At 39.4% G+C, this 20,403-nt stretch overlaps 1 long non-coding RNA gene and 1 pseudogene across 2 annotated transcripts; both read left to right on the forward strand.

Annotated features, from left to right (window-relative positions):
* Positions 1-462: 462 nt before the first annotated feature.
* Positions 463-2,035, forward strand: LOC121750313 (annotated as a pseudogene).
* Positions 2,036-12,401: 10,366 nt separating this feature from the next.
* On the forward strand, positions 12,402-14,491 carry LOC121751247. 2 transcript variants are annotated; one of them, XR_006040036.1, is made up of 3 exons: positions 12,416-12,816; positions 13,686-13,750; positions 14,257-14,491. It is a non-coding gene; the product is annotated as an uncharacterized LOC121751247 (long non-coding RNA). The 2 variants fall into 2 exon arrangements; XR_006040035.1 differs by lacking the exon at positions 13,686-13,750 and having other exon boundaries at positions 12,402-12,816.
* Positions 14,492-20,403: the final 5,912 nt, after the last annotated feature.

Raw genomic sequence — 20,403 nt, forward strand, 5'->3', positions numbered from 1 at the left:
ACCGAACCAAACCGAATTTCAAAATTTCGGTTTGGTTCAGTTCGGATATTCGGTTTCCGGTTTTTTTGCTCACCCCTAAAGCTATGGATGGGCTATTTTTATTGTGGATGCTCTAAGATAAAATGTTGACGTGCAAGAGGAAATGATATATTCATATATTGTGGTATGGGCTATGATATAGACTCTCACCATTGTTAGTGCGCTTATGTCTCGACTATATTATGTTCCCCTGCACTTCTCTTTTGACGTTCTCTCAACTCTACGTCATTTGTTATATTTTTAATTATTATTTCAATTTATTATTATTTTATAAAAAATATTATTGAGTAAAGTAAATGACATTAAGTTAGCTAACCAAAAATCTCCCAAAAATAAAATATAGCACCATATTTTTTTTTGTATGTCGCCCCTGAATTAATTATCAACATCTTTTACTAGTATTCTCTAATTATTCTAGCTTACCATTTCATTTATTTGCTTATTAAGCTAGCTATGCGTATACCAAGTAAAAAAGCGGTAGGAATATTAGCAAAATTTCTTTGAAGGGATTGCTTTGGTAATCTCTTCTCCGCCTAAATCTTAATATAACAAACCCTACATTTCTCGTCGGTTTTTTCGATCGTCAGGCACTGTCAATACAACATGGCCGCCGTTGCGGCCGCCAGAACAGTCCTCCGTTCCGCCGCCACCACATCAACTCGCATTGCCTCGGCGAGACAATCCGCCTCCATTTTCAGGTTAGTTTCTACTCACTGAGCCTTCCATCCATACCTCCTTTAATAATCGCACTTTCATCACCAGATCTCAGAAATTGACACCTGAATTATTGCAATTAGATCTCAACTCGGCCAATTCGGGAATTTAGATGGAAGAAACTTCTCAACTAAGACGAAGAGATTTTGATTTCAGCGCAGAATCGATATGAAGCGAAGCACCTCGGCTACAGGAATCGTGGAAAGGATAGAGTACGATCCTAAACGAACTTCTCGGATCGCTCTAGTACGATGGGAAGGCGGAGCTCTCCAAGGAAAATCCATGGCCGCGGAGGATATCTCGCTGCCGGCGGAGAGCCTCGAATCCACTGTTGCCCCACCCACTGGATGACAGAAGCTCAGCTTATTCTTCTAAAGGAGGAAATAAGCAAACTGCCAAGTCTACATATGTAATGGTTGGAGTACCTTCGTCGAAAAGCTGCTTTAGTGAAGGTTCAAGAAGCAGAATTACTAACGGGAAGGATGTTATCGTCTCTGCTTTCTCTACAAAGGCCAAGGGAGAGAATGCAGGTATATCTGATGGTTTCCCAAGGATAGCGGTGGCTGGGTCGAGGCCGGCTTACTTCGTTTTGGGAGAGAAAGAGGAAGTAGGAGGGAAGGATGCGTTCGCTCTTGGGGAGGTACAGAAGTGGAAGAAGGATAGCGCTCGATGGATGCATAGGATCAAGCGTAAAGGGGCAGTTTCGTGGTCTAGTTTGATGGGGCAAGAGAAGTTAGGGCTTAAGGGATTGAAGCCGAGGAATGGTGGCAAGGCAAAGACTGGAAGCTCGGTGATGATCGTGTTCCTGTCACTTATATCATAGCTAGTCATCAATTGGGAGAGGGAAACTTGGTGATGAATTGGTCCGGAGCTTCGAGTAGCAGCTCGTCTCAATATGCTCAATATGGTAATAGATAGTAACTTTGAGTAGAAGAATAACAAATGCCAATTTTACTTGTGCTTTGGTTAAGCTTTCTAGTTGAGCCGATCTTTATATGATTGTAATATACAATGTTTTAGCACTTCCTTATTGACTTGTGTTACCATTTCTCGATTGCCACTGGGGAACAGTTGTGGAGCGAAAGCAAAGATTGTGTTGGCTTCATCGTTCTCTGTTTCTTCTCGTGGTAACAGTATTTTTTTCTTGAATTCCCTTTCATAGCGTGGATGGTTTGGCATTCTGGCCCAAATGCTAAGGAATAGGGAATATGGATAATGGGTTAATTCATCTGGAGAGAGTGATTATATAAATGCATTGCTATCTTGCAACTGTTGAGGTGAATTTATGGTGTTTCTTTTTTTTTCTCTGAATTATTGTTCTTGAATTGTCTATGGAAGTGTTGGTGCATTAGGTTTAATAGTCTATAACTAGTGCTTGATCTTGTATAATGTGGCTTCCATTGATTTTGAGTTTATTTTAGTGTCTAATCATGTTTATGAAATGTGATTCGTTATAAATACTCACATTTTGTTAACTCGGTCTTCGATGGATAATCCTGGCGGATTGCTTGAATGAAGCTTTATAGAAGCATTTACCAGTCTCTTGTAATTGGATTGTTCAAAGGCCAAGTTTTTAGCAGATTTTCTGCGTGAACAAAGATTCTAGTTGTTTTGAGAAGCCTGTTGTTGATGTTTAGTCTTGTACAAATTACAATAAATCAAAACCTTAAGCCCTAGTTAGCAAGTTCAGATCCAATGCTCAGACTTAAAAGGCAATATCAGGTTGATAATTTGGAGTTTTTCGGATGCGTGGGGCACTCTACTACTATAATAACGAAAATGTACCCATTTTGTTATTTCTTCCATCTATGGGAAAAACGCCACCCGTATTGGCGGTTTAGTAAGTAAAAACGCTAACCATGTTGGCGTTTTACAATGTCTTTTTGATTTTATGCAAATACAGTATTTATCGTAACACACCCACTTGGTTGGCGTGTTTATTTTAAAAAATGCCTATTGTAATGGCGTTTTTATAAGCAAATTTCGGATAAAATAAATCCTAAATTAAAATTTATACACGCCTATCGCGTTGGCGTGTTTAATAAATTTACAAAAAAAAAAAAAAACTAAATTAGAAACGCCAACGTCATTAGCGTTTTTAGACAGAATGAATGATATCAGATTCTCCTCCCCCAAATCGCGAAACCCACACACAGCGGCAGCTTCTCGGTGATTTTGCCCTCCCTCCATCAATTGCATCAACAAGGAGTGAATCAATGCTATTCTTTTACATATTTGATATATTTTTCGGTTAGTATGCTTATTTTTTTACAATATTAGAGTAATTGTTTGATAGTTATTTAGGGTTTGTAACGGGTAGTAAATTGAGTTGAAATTCTGTGTTGCATTATTATTTAGCATATTGGCTTGTTTGAATGGCATTATTGTTGATTAATAGTTGAGATATTGGTGTTTAGTTAGGGTATAAATTTGATTAAAAACCAAACTAGGTAGCGTTGTTCTAGCTTAAAAATTGGGCAACTTGATTTGGTTTATGTGGGTTTTAAATTGGTGTTGCATTATTTGGGTTTAGGTGTTACATTATTTGATATTGGGTTCAATAGTGACAAATTATTGAAATTGTTTAGGTTTATGTATATTGTTTAGTTTGAATTGTGAATGTTGTGTAAGTGAATTGTGTTACAATTTTGTGTAATGTTGTGTAGGTGAATTTGTGTAATATTGTGTAGGTGAATTTGTGTAATGTGGCAGACACGAGCTATTGCGCATTATTTGATATTGGTGTTCCATTTTGTGATATTGGGTTGAATAGTATCCAATTATTGAAATTGTTTAGGTTTGTGTATTGTTTAATTTGAATTGTGAATGTTGTGTAGGTGAATTATGGCAACTTCTTCAACTTCTCGTCGAAGACTCTTATGTGGTCCTGAGGACCCTTCCGTATTGTATCTTCAGAGACAACATGTCTCTCAAAATATATGGGCAAGAGTTGAATCACAAGACGTACGATGTAGAAGATATGAAGGAATCATTTGGGATATTCCCATACATCCCCGTGTTTTGACAATAATAGACAAGATGGGCTTTGGCGGCATATTGAGGTGTGGTCAACCAAAGGACATTGACCACCATCTTATCACCGCGTTGATTGAACGATGGAGGCCAGAGACTCTCACGTTTCACTTTCCAATCGATGAAGCGACAGTTACATTGGAAGACATGGAGGTCTTATGGGGCCTCAAAGTTGACAGTGATGCTTTGACGGGTTACATCCCCACTAAGGATGCCAACTATTGGATGCAACTTTCTTTGGATTATCTTGGATTTACACCAGATACAGTTGAGTTGAAAGAAATGGTTTGGAAACAGACAAGCTTATCAAATCAACTAAGGATTGAGTTGAGTGATGAACACGACCACTATATATATGTTCAACGTGCTCGTGTTTATTGTCTGCTTTTACTTGGTGGTCTGATGATCCCGAACGCCTCCGGAAATAAAATTCAATTCTTCTACTTGCAATTTTTCATGGATGTAGAACGATGTTCTAGCTATAGCTGGGGTGGTGCGACTCTTGCTTGCTTGTATCACAATTTATGTGAAGCTTCCCTTGATAGGAGGACCGATGTCGGGGGAGCTTGTACTTTACTACAATTGTGGGCTTGGGAGAGAATCTCAAATATTAGACCGAAGATGATAAATCCCGTGCATGTAGACTACACACCATGTGCAGTCGCGTAAGTTGTTCACTAATTAATTTTAAGCATAATTTTCATTAATTTTTTTACTATTCGCTCATAATTTAATTTTTTTAGATGGTGTGGTCCGGCGTCATATGTAAAAGCACCCGGGCATTGCATTGAAAATTTCAGAGATCAGTTCTCTAGAATGCACGCCAATCAAGTAATTTATGTAACTTAAATTGTTTTATATTTGTTGTTTTGATTGAATTTATTTTGACTAAATTTATTTCATATGTAGTTTATTTGGAGGTCTTATGTCATGCGAAACTTGCCGGATATTTGTGTTGACTGTCGTCCTATATGGACGTCGATAACATCCCTTATTTGCTGGAATTTGGTTGAGCCACACATGCCACAACGAGTGTTGCGACAATTTGGGATCGTCCAACCGTATATCCCGATTCTCAACCGGTTCCACCCGGAAGAGTTTGTGAAATAGGATTGTCGTGGTAAATCTGGCCGAAATTGGGTTGAGTACCACCATAATTATATACAGGAGTGAGACAATAGGCACAACTTGGTATGGACTGATTTGGAGTACTCAAATGAGCCTATTGCATAAGATGAATATATGAATTGGTTTCGTAGAATAGTTGTGGTGTACTTAACTAAACCTGGCGTGCATGCTCAAGAGGGCTTCCATGAAACGACATCTTCTCATAGCTTCGAGGTAAATTGAAACAAATATTAATTATTTAAATTCATATGATGAAATGTAATTAACTTTGAAAATTTTAGGTGGAAACGCTTCAAAAAATACGTCACTTTCTAAGTGGTGTCGCACACTGTGTTGATGTAATTGACCACTCATTGAATCATTCTATTGTCCTCCAAAATGTCATATCAATGCAAGCTTTGATTGGGAGTTCTCTTGCGCCTCTCAACACATTGTTGTAAGATTCCACCATATTAGTGGTCACCTCACCCCATCTTTTGTGTTTACCATACGCCAAATTCTATTTTTCTAAATCCACGGTATCAAGGTACTGCAAAGCTTCGTTGTTGACGTCTCGAAGTAAACGACATCTTTTCTTAAACTTGCACTTTTTGGTAGCAATACCCATTTTCCAAACCAATCTTTTAACCATGATACCTTTGTGATTCTGCAGAACATTCTTTCTAACATGTACCAAGCAAAACCTGTGATGGCCTTTAGGTTCTTCTTTCCATATGGGAGAATTCATTGCATATATGATTCCCACATGCCTATAAGAAATTACACATATTTCATGCTTTGCTACATGAAGTCTTATGCGTTCCATAAACCAATTCCAACTTTCTTTGGTTTCCTCATCAACTATGGCATATGCAACAGGCAAACATTTCTTATTAGCATCAAATCCAACGGCAATAAGAATTTTACCTCGACATCGTCCACGTAGATGAGTTCCATCAACTGTTAAAACTGGTTTGCATAGTTGAAAAGCCTCCATAGCTGGTCCAAAAGCCCAAAATACGTACTTGAATACATTGTTCATACCGTGGCTTAATCTGTCATCATGCAACCATTCGACAATTGTACCAGGATTTTGTCTTTGCATTTCATTCAAATAAGACGGTAAAACTTTGAATGACCACTCTCATCCACCATATACAAGCTCAATAGCTGACCTTCGAGCATACCATGCTTTCTTGTAACTAATTTTCACATGAAAACTATTTTCAATATCCGCCACAATAGTTTTTACCTTGTATTCAGGATTATTTTCTATCTGATGTCGAACACTCAATGATATCATGGACGACGAAAGATTAGCGTGCCCATTATAATTACGATCCCCCATACAAGTATGAGCAGTGCTAAACACTCTAATTTGCCAGTGTTCATCATGCTTTCTCAATGTTGTTCGACACTCCCACAAACATTTCGGTAATGACTTATCTTCCGAATTTCCTTGTGGCTACTTACAAACCGCATGCCATCTCTTTCCTTTACTTTCAGCAACAGTATATTGTCGGATTTTTTTCAAATGCCAAAAAGTCACGGCTGTCTTCAATTCCAACTTCGTTCTAAATATAGTATGCAAACCGACATTGCTAGGATCTTTTTCACTCCAATAATGCACACTGGGATCAACAACCTCAAAGTTCTTTGGATCAAAACTATCATATGTACCTGGTAAGGTGCGAAAATAGTTCATTCCACACTGTGGGAACTGTGGAACTACTCTTTCTCGAACCACTGTTTCTCCAACCACTGTTTCTTCAATGTTGTTTCTCCAACTAGAATGGATGGTCTTGAATCAACAAATTATTCATCATCAGACGGATCACCATCGGAGTCTGTACTAACAATTATTCATCATCAGACGGATCACCACATGACAATTGTCACTGTCCCCTAAACGCACGCCTCCAACATCAAAATTTTGTGTTGCAGCGAAACTTGGTTCTTGGACTCTCGTAGACGTACCAACATCATAACTTATGACATGATGACTATTTTGTTGAGTAATTGCCGAATACTCAACAAATAATTCAATTTGACCTCCTGAAGCCATACTCTCATTGAACATTAGTGGCATGCATACTTCTTCTAGTAGAGTACCTATAAACGTGACTCCGGATCCAACGCATATAGTACGTTTCCATATTATTTGAAGTTTGTTTTCAAATATGCTTATCCTCATCCTTTCACAAATTGTACCCACAAGCTTATTGTAGGAAACACTTTCATCCAACATAAGAGCATCTGCAACGGTGGACGGACGTCGTCCGTCCGTCAGTGCCGCTGGCAAGGACGATCTCCGCCGCTGGCACGGCGCTGCTCGATGCATCGAGCACGTCTGTGCCAGCGAGCAGCTGACGTGGCGGCACGCGATTGGGCAACGGCTATGCCGTTGCCCTTGAATATTTTGATTTTTATTTTTTAAAATTCGGTATTTAATTTTAAAAATCGATAAAAAAATAAAAAAATATATTTTCTAAATCCCAAAAATATGACCGTTTTTTTGCCCATTTTTCTGAATTTTTTTTATTTTTTTCCCCAAAATCATCTATAAATACACACATTCATCATCTACTTATCACATCAAATCATCTCTCATTCATAATTCTCATACATACTATCTACACCTTCATCTCTCACTCAAAACCTCAAATGGATTTCACCCATCTTATGGCGGAAGCGGAGTACGAAGAACAAGAATACTACGAACAACATCGTGCCGCTTACGAAGCATATGTCGCGGCGAATACCTCCTCCTCAACGAACTAGATCAACTCGCCGCTACATCCATCGTGACCGGGAGGGAGCCCACGAAAGGCTCATTGCCGACTACTTTGCCGACCAGCCGTGGTTTCCGGCAGATTACTTCAGGCACCGTTTTCGCATGTCAAAGCGCTTGTTTATGCGAATTGTCAACACATTATCCGCACGTGTTGAATTCTTCCAAAAGGTCCAGATGCAGCCGACCGGCAAAGTATCACGGCGTTGCAGAAGTGTACGTGTGTCATCCGACAACTCGCTACTGGGCAAACGGCCGACCTCTTCGACGAGTATTTGTATATCGGTGAGTCCACTGGAATCCTTTGTCTAAAAATTTTTTGCGAGGGCGTTCGTTCAGCTTTCGGTGATGAATTCCTTCAGGTACCCACCACCGATGATTGCGAACGGTTGCTTCGTCTTCACGAATCAGTCCATGGCTTTCCCGGAATGCTTGGCAGCATTGACTGCATGCATTGGAGGTGGAAGAATTGCCCGACTGTTTGGAGGGGGCAACACCTAAGCGGTCACAAAGGCAGCGACCCAACACTTATCCTTGAGGCGGTCGCCGACTACCGCCTATGGATTTGGCATGCATATTTCGGCGTTGCCGGATCCAACAACGACTTGAACGTGCTCTATTCTTCACCACTCTTCAATGATGTGATGAATGGTGTAGCACCGGCGATCGACTTCACCATCAACGGAAAATGCATACCACATGGTTTACTATCTCGCCGATGGTATCTACCCAAGGTGGTCAACTTTCGTGAAGACGATCAGCAACCCGCACGACCCGAGACGGGTTCTTTTTGCACAGCGTCAAGAGTCCGCGCGGAAAGACGTCGAAAGAATCTTTGGGGTCCTTCAAGCCCGATTTAACATTGTGAAGGCCCCGGCTCGGCTCTGGTACGTGAATAATATCGCCGACATCATGTACACGTGTATTATCTTACACAACATGATCATAGCCGACGAAGGACCGAGGGCGGCTAGCTTCTACGACGAGGATGAAGCCGGAAGCTCAACCGCGAGGTCTCCCCCACGCCGATGTGTGCATACGACGGTGGGCCAGAGGATCGAGACAAGGCACACAATGCGCGATACCCGACCCACATTGAGCTACAAGAATACCTAATCAAACACATGTGGGCGAAATTCGACAACGAGTAGTGGTTTTTTTTATTTTTAGTATTTTAATTATGTAATTTTAAATTTTTAGGATTTTAATTATGTGGTTTTATTTTATTTGTCATTTGTAATATTATTTAGGTTCTTTAATGAGTTTTAATATTATGGAAATGTTTTTTTTAATTGAATTTTAAATTGAATTGTGCTCGTCCTTACGGAAGAGCACAGCTGTAGGTGTTGTGCTCTTGCCAGAGAGCAGACAGAAAAAGTGGGGTCGGGCCAACAACCGTGCTCGCTGACAAGAGCACGGTTGTGGGTGCTCTAATGAATCATTTTGAAAAAGGAGGATCATATGAAATAACTGCTCCGAGAATTATCTTTCCACCCCAATATAAATTGACACACCACGTCATACTATCTGCAATAATGTAAAACATAAATAAATATATATTATTTTTACATTCATCATTATGTAGAGGAAACTTTATATATCATCATTATTTTTCTATTAATTACACTACAATATATACTATCATAACAATCCATCAAATATTAGTAAAAAATTATATATACTAACCGAATAGGAAGACTAATGTGTGGAAGAATGAGCCAAAACCGAAATCTTCACTCTCAAATCGCCGATTGCGTCGACCCGAGCAAGGGTTTCGCGCAACTTTAAGGGTTTTCACATTTGGGGAGGGTAAAGGATTTCGCGATTTTGGGGAGAGATGATTTTGGGGAGAGATCTGACTGATATCTGTTTCAATGGTAACACGCCAACCAGATTGGCGTTTTACTGTTAAAAACGCCAACGTAATCGGCGTCTATAATTATGATTATGGATTTTTTTTTCTTATATTTGCTTAAACACGCCAATGTAGATGTTGTTTTATAATTAAACACGCCAACTCATTTGGCGTGTTAAAATAAATATTGTGTTTGCATAAAATCAAAAATAAATTGTAAAACGCCTACTTGGTTGGCGTTTTTATTTAATAAGACGCCATCTAGGATGACGTTTTTCTCATAGATGAAAGAAATAACAATCTGAGTACATTTTCATTATTTTAGTAGTAAAGTGCCCCACAAACCCGAAATTCTATGATAATTTGTAGGGTTCTGATTTTTCTTTTAGAAATAGGTGGCATGCTCGTCCGATCTTAAAAGCTGATAAGTCAGTCACCAAAAAAATCAAACGAAAATCATCATCAAAACACAAACAATGAACAAAACTTCCAATTTTTAACTCCAAACAAACCTACCCAACTTTGCCAGACTCCAAGGAAGCGTTTTCTCGCATTTTATACTCTTTATGCATATTGATATACCTAATCTTGAAAGAATTTTATGTATACAGAACAATGGTTAGTTGATTTCTCGCTCCCGCACTTTTCTTGAAGAATCCGTTCCCCTTTTTAATGTTTAATTATTTTCGAGCCACAATTTATGTGGATAATTGATTGAATAAAGATGAACATCTTCTTAGATGCATCTCATATTAAAATATTATTCATAGAGGTGTTCGGTTGGCAAGATTAAATCTCATGATTAAATATGTATCATGTTTGGTTCATAAGATTGAACCCTTCAACTTAATCCTATATGGATAGTCTCATGATAATTAGTCATAGCCTCCCCTCTCCAACTAAAATAATCCCACAACTTAATCCTAGATGGATAGTCTCATGATATTAGTCATGGCAACCGAACTCCACCATATAGTATTAATAATAAGCGCAATAGTATATGGCTATATTAATCTTATTTGTGTATTAAAGAAATTTTTATAGAATTTTTTGGATAAACTTGAAATGTTATTTCTGGTATCCAAATATGAGTAAAATATCATACTCCCTCCGTCCCAAAAGAGTATGAACTTTGAGTTTGTCACGAATTTTAATGTATTATTGGTAAAGTAAGAGAGATAGATAGAGAAAGTTATTTAAGTATTGTTAGTGGAGAATGAGTCCTACCTCATTAGAGAGAAGAGAGTTTCCAAAATTGAAAATTCATACTCTTTTGGGACGGACGAAAAATGAAATAGTGTCATACTCTTTATTAGGGCTGTCAAATCGTGCGGATTGGGTCGTTATCGGGTCAACCTGATAATGACCCAACCCAATAAGGCCTAACCTGAACCCGACCTGTTAAGGAAACTATAAATCCGAACACGAACCCGACCTGTTACCTTCAAATCCGAACACGACCCGCACCCGACACGAACCCGTTATCGACACGATATAATATGGGTTGACACGACACGATAACAACCCGAACCTGATATTACACGATTAAAACCTAATATTACACGATTAAACCTTAATTTTAACCTAATTTACACAATTAAAATTCATTTTATACTATTTAAACCTAATTTATAAGAAATTAAAAAATTAAAGTAATATATATATTTTTAAATAATAATAAAAATAATAATATTATTTCTTAATGGGTTACCCGTATCCGACCCGCATCTGGCCCGAACCCAATCCGAAATTATCGGGTTCTTAATGGGTCAACCCGATAAGGACACGGATCCAATAAGACTTGACCCAAACCCAATAATTTCGTGCGGATTCGTGTCGGATTATCGTGTCGTGTCGAAAATTGCCAGCCCTACTCTTTATGGATGGAGAGTATTTAATATTTGGGTGAATCATTATAATATCATTCTAGATATCCAAAATTTATCCAATTTTTTAAATGACCAAAAAAATAGTAAAAAAAGTGAAAAATATCAATTTTAAAATTAGTGATTATTTTTTGTTCATTTCTAAGATATCATAGTCTATTTATGTAGTTCACTCTTGGGTATAGGCAGTGATGCACTGGAGGGCAAGGAAATCTCGAAAAAGGAATTTTATTTTTCCTGATTTTAGTGCTTCTGATAAATGTTGGTGAATTTTGCAATAAATATTAGGTTAAGTTCTATGGCAATACCAACGTTTAACATGTTCAGATGCAAATTAGGAATTGCTATTCAAGAACTGACTTTCTGGGAAAACTAGAATTGTAACGCCCCACTTTTTGAACCCTAATTTTCGAACCCTAAAATGTTGTATTTATTGCTTTGATTGCAGAAATTAAATGACGAATTATTATGTGTTTACTTTGGTGACCTAATTTTGTTTTGACCAAGTCAAATTCGTTGATTCTATGACGTGGCTTAAATTAATTGATGTGGAATGAAATATATTGCGGTGAATTATATTATCATGGGGAGTGAGATTTAATTAGAGGCATAAATAATCACCTTGCCCTTTTCATTGTGGAATTTTCGACCACTATTAATTTAAGGAGGTGAATTCTATTTTCTTGGATTTAATTATTTGCTTGGGATAATTATCCAATTAAATCCAAAGCTTAATTACCCTATTTCTTGCTTTAGAAAATCGGCCCCCTATTATTTTCCTAAGGAGATTTCGAAATCTCCTTACTTGTGGGAGAAGAAATTGTTCATTATTTATTTTGATCCCTTAATTATTTCTTTCCATGTTTTAATTGGAATATCCTACCAAATCATTCCATATCTTTATTTATTAAAGATTTGGAAATTTATTCCTTGTGGGAGGAATTTAAAACACACGCCTAATCCCAATTGTGGGAGGATTTTTATTTAATTTTTCTTGCTCCGTATTATTTTATTCTGCTCCGTGAAAATACCAAATTAAATTAGAGGCTAATTAAGTAGCCATTTTCAAAATCCTCCTTATTCTCTCCCCAAAAATCACGCCATTCTCCTCCCAAATCTCTCAATCTTTATTTCAATTATTCTCCCATATCCTCTAAATTAATTGTGGAATAATTAGTTTCCCTAACTCTATAAATAGGGACTTAACAAAATCCCTAGCCCTAGCCACCCTCAAATCACACGCCCACTTCTCAAATCACACGCCCCCTCCCACTTTTCATCTCCTCCCACACTTGTTCATCCATTCTACTCAAGATCCCATCAATTCCCCAAGAGATTATTGAAGAACCAAGGTTTTGTTCGCTTTCTACCGATTGTTTCGTCCAAGAGAGGTAAAGATCGGACTCTATTCTTCATTCCTCTCCATCTCAACTCTTCTTTATTTCCCTCATGCATGTAGAGAGTGTAGGGAATGCAGATCTAAAGGTTTGATCGGTGGGAATGTGTAATCGTTTGTGTGAATGCGTTTTGATTTCAATTGGTTGATGATTTAATGAATCCTCGGTGAATGATATGTGATTTCATGAAAATATGTGTCTAAAGACCCTTTTGAGCATGCTTGTATGTTAAAACCATGAAAAGGTTGATTTTGAATAAGTAAGGATAAACCCTAATTCGAATTCCTAAAAGCATGAGAAACTGTGATTTCCGAACAGTGAGTTCCGACTCGTTTTTGACTAACCACATGAACTCCGATTTGATCGATTCTTTTTCCTGAGTGAACCTCTTGATGTCTTCTGTGTTGTGTGTTAATTTCAACTCATTTGGACGAAAGATGAATTTATGGTGAATTTTTAAAGTTGACTGCGCATTTCTGGCAGAAAGTGTTTTCTCGACCAGTAGGTTATGCTTTCTGTTTGACCGACCTAAAAAGGTTATTTTGACATGAAATTTAAACTGGAAGTTATTTGATGAGTCTATTGCTTGGTCGTAAAGTTTTAGCCCCAACGGAAGTCGGATGATTTTTAAATGATTTTTATAAAATGGTTGCGCAGTGCTGCCAGATTCCTACCTTTGCAAATAACTATATTTCTATGTTTTGAGTGGCATACATGATTTATATATGTGACGAGAGGATGTGATATGCAAAGATGTTATGCTATGATGTGATTTCCATTTGTTGTTGGGAAAAGGGAAGAATTAAGGACATGCATAATATTAAGTCCATGTTGGTGACTAATTGAGAATACCTTATCTAAAGGTGATAATTCGTGCGCTAAACGTGATATCAAAGGAAAAGCGATACTTGAAATCTAAACGGTCGAGGTGGGCTTCTTTTCTACCCTACACTATGTGTGGGTTTTTATTTTATTAAAATCTTTTACGTATGACTGTGGAGAGATAAGGGTGGTTTAAAGCGATTATCATGCCGTGATTTGTTTTGACATGCCTATCTGATGTGGCTGTTGCCACTGTTATATAAATCGAATTCGGGTCCTCGTAGGGCCGCAAACCCTACGTGGATTAGTGTACACCTATGGTAGATCGTGTGCTAGCGTACGGGCTGGCCGGTCTAGTGACCTGGTTTGCGGCCGCATTCCTTGTCATGTATTGGCAGATATGGTTGATGACGATGGGGAAAAATGACTGCGCAGTCGCTATTTTGAACAATGGAAAATGTTTCGGTGCCTCGGGTCTTTTAATCTCAAACCCCGATGGTTACCTACGTATGGCATGATAATAATATGTACTCTTACTTAAAATGTTTTCGGCACGAGCCACTGAGTATTTTCAAAAGTACTCAGCCCTGCATATGTTTTCTCTATGTGCAGGTTGAGCAGCGACGAGCGGTTGGTGGTGTTGAGCAGAAATAATAATATGGTTATTTTGAAACTTCGAGTGTCGTTGTGTCTTCACACATGACTTCACTCTTCTCTTGGATGCTTCCGCTGTGATATTATCTTTACTTATATTTTTATTTAACTATGAAACTGTTTGATTGAATGTTGAAATCTCGTACCCTTTTTTTATAAATGTCAAACCTTTGGTCTTTGCTTTTATTTTAAATATCTTTGGCCGTTTAATTAGTAAACTTAAATTCTTGGTCAAACTTTTATTGAAACCCTAGTCTTCTATGTCCTTTCATTTAAACCCCTTTAAGTCGCGATCGCCCGCTTTTATTAACCCTAAGGGGCGGTCGTGACAGTTTGGTATCAGAGCCTCAGTTCTTTCCGCTCTGGACCCAAGAGTCTTGTTTGAGTCAAAATCTATGCATGTGTAATTTGGCTAAATGATAAACATCGGAAGCTCAACACCACAACTCGTCCCTGCCCAACCACGAAGAATGAGGTAACAAGCGTTTTGATAAGTTTGATCTGAACCTGTGAAATGTTGGAAAGTGTGATGGAGATATTTCTTCTAGTGGAAAATGAAATTATTTCGATGGGAATCGAAGATAATATGACGTCTTTGAAAATGTTGTTTGAAGTGTGGGATGATAAAAATACATGGATATGAAATTGCTTAATACGACTATGCCAAAAAATTATGAATATTATTGTGCACACCCCGATAAGAAAAATCGGTGAATATGTGATTGGACTTCTATGAGTTTGATAGATGAAATTCTTAATGATTGAAAATTACATGAATTATGAAACACGAAGTATGATTGTGAACTTGTATTGGTTGATGTTGAGATTTTCTATTACATCCACGAAACTGCGAATTTTTTTACTTGAAGAAAATACATGTTGCTTCCATGAACGACAAAACTTTCATGCCTAGGTGGCTAAAATTCCATGACTAGGAAACTGTGAAATTCAAAGCATGATACGCGTGTAGTTGCGAATTGTGATTGTAATACAGATGAGCATGAACTGCATGATTTATGAAATGCGATTATATGGATGATTGATTGACTGAGTGTTGCTATTCACATATATTAATGTACGATGTTTGTTATGCTATGGAACACCAAATGATTTACACGAATAAATGTGTTGATTGTGCAATATATGGATGGCGTTTATGTGGTGAAAATTTATGACCGATGAAGTACGAATTATTGTGTAGAACCACTATTAGAGTGAAAGGTGAAACTTTTGAATTTTGTTGCAAACGTAGGAGCCATATGAAACTTGAGTTAGGTAATGATCATATATACATTGAAGTACGAGGCTTCTAGCTATGCTTGAAAGTATAGAGTGCCTAAGAGGTAGGCTAGATTGAACGTGCTAGAACTTAGTTGTAAGTTGACAACTGCAATATCACTTTCCTGAGTGATAAAAACAATGAAAAATATATATATCGAACTTTGGTGTATCCTCACAATGGCGAGATCATACCTAAGATCTAATAAAACTATGCAGTCTTGCATACCATGCCAAAATGGCGATGCGACACAAATACGATGATGTTTACGACACCTTAAGACCACGTGTACAGCGGCAATGTTTTTCGAAAACTACGTGGCATGGCAAGAAGACTTTGAAGATGCGACAATCAAAAGAAATTTCATTAATTTCGACGATACGATGAATCTCAACTTGGAATCCACGATTTCATAGAACGACGTTACCATGTTCCGGCTCGCAAAAAAATGTGCGAGGGAGTGCGACCCTCGTAGCTAGAGTGAACGATTTTTAAATCAACAGTACTTACTTGGATTCTAAGTTCATTTCGGGACGTTTGGAATAAACGTCAGCCCTTGTCTATTTAAACACCTTGGTTGACTCCCAAGTAATGTCCATTATTTTTTCCCTATACCGAGTCATGACTCACTTGACTCGAAAATTTGTGTTTGCCTTTGTAACGTTGGATAGCTTGATTGAGTAGTCTTCTTTGATTCATTATTCATGAGGACAATATTTTGGCCTTATGAACTTCCGTCATTGAACTTCATCCCCAAAATTGTTCACAGTTGTGACCTTCAGTATAATCACACCTCCAGACCTATTTTTTTCAAATGATGGAATATTCTTCTTGGAACTACTGGTTCACCTCTTTATTTTGTGACCATGTATGTGGCAAGTTCTTTCTTGCAGAAGTGAAATTTTTTTTTAGCTCGGTTTCACTACATATATTGTTTCATACTCAATGATTTTTCTTTCGGCAACACCAAGTTAAGGCTATCCTGTCCTCTTCTTCCTTAACGGGTTGATCGTGTTAAATTTCAGAAAAGTTCCATTCACTTTGAGTTGTCTTTAACAAACCCGCGAACCCATTGATGCGATTTCATCTTCTTCCAATCACATGATATTGTTGAACCATTATTTGTGCTACTTCATGACATTTGTCTATGTTTCTAAATCCTGCCGCGACTGATTATTTTAGTCCTTGACATGTTTGAACGATATCATTCATTGTTCTCCGGAATTTTTGCAAATTGTGATCTAGCAGTCAACTATGGAATTTGAGAAATTTTGCAGTTTCATCCTATTTCCATGACCTATCTCATGTTCTTCCGAGCTCTCATCAGAAGTAAACTCTCAAATCTCTATGGGTTTTAATTGATACCTCTAAACCATTTAATTCTCATAATGGACGGGTTGAGTCCAATGGAACGCAATCATTGCATTATTGTTCTTGTTTCCTTGATTAATTTTGGAGCCTTCCCGACTAAAGACATCCTTAGCAATGTTGCGACAATTTGAAATCTGTTCATATCCAAGTAAGACTGTTGGGCCAAATTTCGAATCCTTGTTACTAGACGGCAGGGAAATGCAGAAGTCGATTCGGATATACACAGGGAATATGTTTCTATAGTCAGACATGCTCAAAAAAATGACACACCAACCAGAAGCGTCGACATAACTGACGAGATACATACATGAATGAACGATCGATCGAACGATAAGCGAATAAAGAATATGAGAAGATGTATTTACGGTCACCATCGTGCGAGGAAATTGTAGAGGGAGTACAAGCCCCTTCATAGAGTTTATTGCACAAAATAAATATCGTCAACAAGAAATAACCTATGAAAGGTGACGAGAAAGAGCCACGGGACGGCGATATGATCGAGAAGAGAAATGTGTGATAATACCATGAATATTAGAAAAATCGTGTGGAAGTTGGAAGACAAAACGAGGAGAGTTAATAGAAATTTTCATGGGAGAACTTAAGTTAGTCGCTCACGATTTGCAAGTTATGGCGATGAAGGATATCGACGTAATTCTAGGAATGGTTTGGTTAACCACGAATTTTTGCGACGATTCGTTGTAAGGAGAGACATATATCTCTACAAGCCCCGGGCAAGGAACCCACCTTATGCTATGGAATCTTGAGGAACCGGCGAGCATCTATCCTCTCCGCGCTCCAAGCTAGTACGATGGTAAGAAAGGGGCGTCCTGCTCATCTCGTCTATCTACAAGGAGAGGAGAAAGGAGAAAAGAAAATGGAAGACGTAGCCGTCGTGCAGGAATTTCCGGACGTCTTTCCTGAAGCTTTGCCTGGACCACCGCCAGATCGGCAATTGGAGTTCACGATCGATCTAGCACCAGGGTCGGCACCTGTGTCTAAGGCACCATACAGAATGGCGCCTAAGGAGTTAGAAGAACTCAAGATACAGCTCCAAGAGCTCATGGACCTGGGTTTTATTAGACCCAGTGTTTCACCATGGGGCGCACCGGTGCTTTTTGTGAAAAAGAAGGATGGATCGATGAGGATGTGCATCGACTACAGAGAGTTGAACAAGATGACTCTCAAGAACAAATATCCACTGCCAAGGATAGACGACCTATTCGATCAACTTCGAGGAGCCGGTGTGTTCTCTAAGATGGACTTGAGGTCCGGGTACCATCAGTTGAGAGTCCGAAGAGAGGACATACCGAAGACGGCTTTTCGTACGAGATATGGTCACTACGAGTTCGTCGTGATGCCGTTCGGGTTGGCGAATGCACCCGCGGTATTCATAGACTTGATGAACCGAGTGTTTCATCCCTACTTGGATAAGTTTGTCTTGGTGTTCATAGATGACGTGCTTGTGTACTCGAAGAATGAGAAGGAGCACGAAGAACATCTACGAATCGCCTTGGAGACTTTGAGCAGCGAGAAGTTGTACGCCAAACTCAGCAAGTGCGAGTTTTGGCTAAAGGAAGTAAATTTCCTTGCTCACATCGTGTCGAAAGAAGGAATTCGAGTAGATCCCGCTAAGGTTGAGGCGGTGCAACAGTGGAAAGCACCTTCGACACCAAACGAGATTCGAAGTTTTCTAGGTTTGGCGGGATACTATCGAAGGTTTATAGAAGGGTTCTCCAAGATAGTGAGACCCATGACACAACAACTCAAGAAGGGAGTGAAAGTCAATTGGACTCCCGAGTGCGAGGCTAGTTTTCAACTCTTGAAGGAAAAGCTAACTAGTGCACCAATCTTAGCTGTACCGGAACCTGGAGTGAACTACGTGGTATACACGGACGCTTCGAAGGTGGGACTTGGATGTGTGTTGATGCAAAACAACAAGGTGATTGCTTACGCATCCCGGCATTTGAGGCCACACGAGTTGAACTATCCAACCCACGATTTGGAGTTAGCAGCAGTGGTACACGCCTTAAAGATATGGAGACATCATCTCTACGGAGTTCGATATGAGATCTTTACGGACCACAAAAGCCTGAAATATTTCTTCGAGCAAAAGGATTTAAACATGCGACAACGAAGGTGGCTCGAATTGGTGAAGGACTACGATTGTGGCATCAACTACCACCCCGGCAAGGCAAATGTAGTGGCAGATGCCTTGAGCCGGAAGAGTCATTCCCAACTAGCCACATTTCTCACCAGAGAAGAAAGCTTGGTCCGCGAGTTTTGTAAGATGCGTTTGGAAGTGGTGAGAGCACCAGAAACGGTAGAAGCGTGAATCGCCACTTTGGTGGTTAAGCCTGATCTAAGGACAAGAATCGTTGAAGCACAACGAATGGATGCGAAACTAGAGGGAGTTCGTATAGAAGTGCGAACCGGTGAATCCGGAAACTTTAGTGAAGAAGGTGACAACGCGCTTACCTTCCAAGGAAGGCTATGCATACCGGACGACGAAGAACTTAAAAACGAGGTGATGAGCGAAGCTCATGAGACCCCTTATACCGCCCACCCAGGAAGTACGAAAATGTACCAAGACTTGAAGAAGTCCTTTTGGTGGAATGGTATGAAGAGGGACATAGCGGCCTTCGTGGAGCGCTGCTTAGCCTGCCAACAGGTGAAGGCTCTACATCAGCGACCGTATGGGAAGTTGCAACCACTAGAAATCCCCGAGTGGAAGTGGGAGCACATCGCCATGGACTTTGTGACAGCCTTGCCAAAGACGCAAAGAGGGAATACTGCCATCTGGGTAGTTATAGACCGACTCACGAAGAGTGCGCACTTCATACCGATACCCATGACCTATGGATCTAACAAGCTAGCTCAAGTGTACATAAAGGAGATAGTGCGACTGCATGGAGTCCCCGTGACGATCACGTCAGACCGTGACCCGAAGTTCACGTCAAGGTTTTGGATCAGCCTACAACGTGAGCTAGGCACTCGACTGAACTTCAGTACAGCTTTTCACCCGCAGACGGACGGACAATCCGAAAGAACGATCCAAACCCTCGAGGATATGTTGAGAGCCGTGGTGTTGGACCGAGGAGTGAGTGGGAGTCCGCACTCCCATTGATCGAATTTGCCTACAACAACAGCTTCCAGGCAACGATAAACATGGCGCCGTACGAAGCCTTGTACGGGAGAAAGTGTAGATCCCCGCTCTACTGGGACGAAGTCGGTGAGAGAAGGGTACTCGGGCCCGACGCAGTCGAAGAAATGGTTGGAATCGTCCGACAAATTCGTGCAAGGATAAAAGAAGCTCAAGACAGGCAGAAGTCATACGCGGACGCACGACGAACTGACTTACAATTTCAAGCAGGCGACAAGGTCTTTCTCAAGGTATCCCCGTCGAAAGGGATAACGCGTTTTGGTGTCAAGGGAAAATTGAAACCGCGATTTATTGG

Source organism: Salvia splendens, chromosome 10 (genome assembly GCF_004379255.2).
Source record: "Salvia splendens isolate huo1 chromosome 10, SspV2, whole genome shotgun sequence".
Classification (NCBI taxonomy): domain Eukaryota; kingdom Viridiplantae; phylum Streptophyta; class Magnoliopsida; order Lamiales; family Lamiaceae; genus Salvia; species Salvia splendens.